The sequence below is a fragment of the Daphnia magna genome, linkage group LG9, assembly GCF_020631705.1.
Source record: "Daphnia magna isolate NIES linkage group LG9, ASM2063170v1.1, whole genome shotgun sequence".
Lineage (NCBI taxonomy): Eukaryota > Metazoa > Arthropoda > Branchiopoda > Diplostraca > Daphniidae > Daphnia > Daphnia magna.
The window spans coordinates 9,134,573-9,139,930 of NC_059190.1; positions in this window are offsets into that span (position 1 = coordinate 9,134,573).

Consider the following 5,358-nt stretch of genomic DNA (forward strand, 5'->3'; position numbering starts at 1 on the left):
CTCTATCGACTCAACATGGTGTCGGGACATGGTGCCACGAAGCTACTGCGACCTCAAGAATCCTTCGCTGCCCTGGCGAGACCGGTTATGCATCCCATCCAATTGTGGCACCAGAGACTCGGCCACGTATGTATCCCAACAATTAAGAAGATGGCAGTTTTAAAAATGGCTGATGGTCTCATGATCAGCGAAAAAAAAACAAGATTACTCCTGTGAAGGTTGTTTATTTGGCAAACAACATCGTCTTCCCTTTCCCATTGGACGGACCAGAGGCACACACATTGGTCATCTTGTGCATTCAGATGTCTGTGGGCCAATTTCTGTCTCATCCATCGGGGGATCAACTTATTTTCTCACTCTTACAGACGACTTTAGTGGATATTGTACAATTCATTTCATCAAACAAAAATCCGAAGTGATGACTCTTTTTCAGAACTATGTTCAGCGCATCAAAGTTGAATTCGGTCACTCTGTGGGTACACTGCGAAGCGACAATGAAGGAGAATACGTCGGAAGGGCGTTTAAAGAGTGGTTATTAGAGCACGGCATTCGCCATGAGACGACAGTCGCCTACACACCGGAGCAGAACGGAGTTTCCGAAACAGTGAACCGCACCATCCTGGAGTCGGCTCGAAGCATGATCCATTTTGCCGGCCTTCCCCTGAAATTATGGGCTGAGGCATGCAACACGGCTGTATATCTCATGAATCGAGTAGCCACAAAGTCCATCAATGGGAAGACCCCCTACGAAATTTGGAAAGGTGTAAAGCCAAATTTATCTCACATCCGGGTGGTTGGCTCAACTGTCTACGTCCACGTTCCGAAGGAGAAGCGAAACAAACTAGAACCGAAGTCCATCAAATCCTGTCATGTTGGGTATTGCGAACTGCAGAAGGGATTCCGAGCATGGAACCAAGAAAGCGGAAAGGTGCTCATCAGTCGTGATGTCATTTTTCAAGAATTGGAAAAAGGATTACCTGGTGGGCCACCCTATGGAATCTCAGACCTGATTGATGACATCTTTGATCAGAATATTCAACCAAATGATACACAGTCATCCTACAACTTACTGGTGTCGCCAACAATTGCAAACAGAATTTTTGACCTCGTCCCTGCTATATATTATGATGATGAGGCTGACCCAGTCCCTAGTCATGAATCAGCAGCTGATCCTGCCTTCGTTCCTGAGGCAATGGCTGATCCTGTCTTCGTTCCTGAGCCAGTTGCTGACCCTGTCTTCGCTCCTGAGCCTGTACTGGTTGCTGAACCTATCATAGAACCCGTAATGCAGCCGGGCACGAGACCAAGAAGAATGGGACTTCCAGACCAAGATTTGATCATTCGTGGACCGAGGATCAGGACTCCAGTTGTTAGATGGATAGAAGAATCGACAACTCCTCCGTATGCTGGCTTGGCTGCAGTGGGGGACATCGAACCGACCACCCTAGAGGAAGCCCTGGCGTCACCACAAGCTGATCAATGGAAGCTGGTCATGAAGGATGAAATGCGATCCCTGGAACAGAATGAGACATGGACCCTCACCAAACTCCCCACGGGCAGACAACCCATCCGGAATCGTTGGGTCTTTAAACTCAAGCTGGATGGAGACGGAACAGTTCGGCGCTACAAGGCACGGTTGGTTGCAAAGGGGTTCACGCAACGACCTGGCATTGACTTCGAGGAGACCTTCTCACCAGTTGTAAAGCATGACTCTTTGCGTGCTGTGCTTGCTGTGGCTGCCGAAAAGGACCTGAACATGTTGCAGCTTGATGTTAAGACTGCGTTCTTGAATGGTGATTTACACGAAGAATTATATATGACGCAGCCAACTGGTTTTGTCGTATCTGGTAAAGAAGGAGAAGTCTGCAAGCTCAACAGAAGTATATGCGGATTGAAACAGGCCTCTCGAGCCTGGAACATTAAATTCCACGGCTTCCTCACCAAATTTGGTTTCATCAGAAGCAGCGCGGACCCCTGTGTGTACATCAAGAAACAAGAAGATTGCCTAACACTCATTGCAATCTGGGTGGACGACGGCCTGATTTGCGGTAGTGATATCAAGAGACTTGACAGTGTCGTGGAGTATCTATCACAGAACTTCGAGATGACGTGTGAGCCGGTGGACTGCTTTGTTGGCATTCAAATAACCAGAGACAGAGAGAGCAGAACCATTCATCTGTCACAGGAAAACTACATTGTCCGTCTGCTAGACAAATTCAACCTCTCAGACTGTCAAGCCCGTGCAGTTCCAGCTGACCCGTTTACTCGCCTCTCGAAGAACATTGGTCAAGATTCCCCAGCCGAAGAAGAGAACCTGGCTCGTCCCTATCGTGAGGCTGTTGGAGCCCTTATATATGCCGTCACCTACACCAGGTTGGACATCGCTTGGGCTGTCAGCCAGGTTGCTCAATTCTCATCTCGTCCCACTAGAGTGCACTGGGAGGCCGTAAAACGGATATTCTCCTACTTGAAAGGAACTCTAACCCATGGAGTCACCTATGGAGAAACATCGTCAGGTGGAGGAGTTCTACAAGCCTACAGCGATGCTGATTTTGCTGCCAACGTGGACGATCGTCGCTCAACGACGGGTGTCGTTTTGATGCTGAACGGTGGCCCTGTATCCTGGAAAAGTAAGCGTCAGAGCTGCGTTTCCTTGTCAACCACCGAGTCGGAGTACGTCGCTGCAGCCGCAGCAGCTAAAGAAATTGTGTGGATGAGACGTCTACTTCAAGATCTGGGGTGTAATCAACTCAAGCTTACCTACTTGTTTTGTGATAATCAAAGCGCTATTAAGCTTGTTCGTAACCCCCAATTCCACCAACGTACCAAACATATTGATGTAAAATTCCATTTTATTCGTGATATGCAGGAAGAGAAAGTTATTGATGTCGTGTATGTAAGCTCTGAAGGGCAATTGGCTGATTTGTTAACAAAAGGACTAGATGGTCAAAGATTTCGCAAACTGCGAGAAGAGATTGGAATATCGGTTTGAGTGGGTGTGTTGGAAATGCGCAAACCTAGTGAGGAGAGGGTTCACTCTATTTGTTTAGTATTCATCCCGCCAGTTTCTCGTGTCAGTCTCTTGTGAGTCTACACTATATATGTGTGAATCTGATGTCACTTATGGTCAGTTGAATATATTACTTTCTGTCAGCCAATTACTCACGATCGTCTATTTCTTACAAGGTCCAGCTGCTAAGTTACGACGTTTATTGGAAGTATTGCGTAGTAACAACAGTGCAAACACCCAGAAGCAAGTAAATGAAGTGTTCAATCAGCGTAGAGAAACTGACAGCAGTGCTGGACCTGGTGATGGATGTGAGGATGAGAGTTTCCCTGCGAAAACGTGTTACTTGCAACCAAATAACAATCTCGTTACTGATAAGCCGCCCATTTCCACAGCAAGTTCACAGCAAGTGCTTCGAGGGGTATGTTCGGCTTAAATATCTTTTATTGTGTTTGACGAAAATTCAGCTAATGTGAATGTCATGTATATTTTAGGATAACGTAAACGTAATAGAAATTTTAAATGGAGACAAGCTCGGAAGACAGATTGTAAAAAACTTCATTGAGAACAATGAAGCATTTATAACCCACGAAGAACGGAAAAAAATTGTGCAGCTTGTATGTCTCCATATGGTGACAGTTGATTCACTGAAATTCTTCCCGTTAACCGAAACTAAGCATCTCTATGCCGAGGCAATCATAAAAAGTTTCCCCTGTCTTGGAACAAAAGTTATTTCTGAAGGGAAAGTAACATACACCCATGAAGTGTTTTATGACCAAGTTGCTGGCGGATACATAGAAAACAAACTAAAAGATATGCGAAGAGCAGCAGGATAAGGAAAAGAAAATTAAATGTGTCTTCAAACTCCATTGAAATCGAACGTGGTGAAACATCTACAGTGAAAAAAAAAGTAAGAGTAAAACAGACGAACGGTGCTGTGTCCGTGGAATGCAAAATTATGCCAGACGAAGAAATGATGCAGTCAATGGTAATTTTGTTTAGTCTAATTTCAGTTAGATTTTAATGTTACTTAATTTGTCTTCTTCAGGTGATGTGGTTAAGGACCCACTCGTCGTCTGTCAATAACACTCCAAAAATCGTCAATTACATGGAAAAAACATTCGTCTACCGGGAAATCCAGCAAAACAAAAACAAGTTTCAGTGTGCCAGTGACGTTCTTAAAGAATATTCCCGTTACGTTGACGTTGAGGAGGGTTTGTTGGTAAAAATCAATTTTAAAATGTTTTTAAATTCGATTTGTACCTAATGTAAATATTTTGAAAAGATCCTTCAGGATTTTAAACGAAAGTAGCCTGCCAGCAATCCGGCTGCCCTAAACAAAAAATTTTTATCAAAATTTTCATCTTCTTTGGTAAAATTGGCCAAAAGGAAGGGAGAATCTATTCCGAAATGCAGTGATGGTACATAATTTTTTGTAACAGTGACTCACGATTAACTAACGATCTATATTTTTACATTGATGTAGAATGTTTAAGATCCCTGGTATTAACTCTTCAGTTACTGCCAAGTGTCAACAACGTTAAAAAAGCCAGCTTTGACTCAAAACTAGGTCGCCTTTTCCTCTTTGTAAAGGTGATTACTTTGTTATTTTCTGCTTAATCGAAACGCTGATTTTTCTTTTGCCATAGGAAAATGAATGCATTTCAACCTTGGCTGAAAAGAAAGATTCTACATACCATAAGCAGCCATTCCTTGTTGTCACCGGGACGATGGAGCACCCTATTTCTTTCAATTTGGTGATTGACAAAACTGTTATTCCTCTAGGATGTGAATGTTCTAGAGCATTTAATGATTTATTTGCTTCTTTTTTCATTTTTCGTCTTGAATATCCTAAGTATTTAGACAAATTCTTCATTTTTTTCGAACAGTTTGTTTTCGAGATTTTATTGAGTAAAAATAACAAAATAAGCGCATCAAATCAAGATTTTGTCAACGTCCTCGAACACATTGCAGACGATGAGGCTTTTAATTCCTGAATTAGATCACACGCCTTAATGTTATCGTCTCTCGTTCTTCAACTCATATGAAATGACTTTCGATGTAATTTTATGGATTGTTTCATAATCAAGCCAACTTCCTCTACTTATAATACCACCAATCAGTTTTTAATCATTAAAACGTAGTAGTCTTCTGTATGTGTATCCCAATCCGGATTCTTTTTGTACGAATGACGTAATGTTTTCAATAAAGACACTTTGTTGGATCAAATGTTTTGGTATTCACTGCAATGGTACCCACACTTATTGTGCTCACACTTATTCCACACTTTTTTGCCCACTTATTAGTGTGCGTTTTGATCCACACTTAACCACATTTAGGCCCTAAGTGGA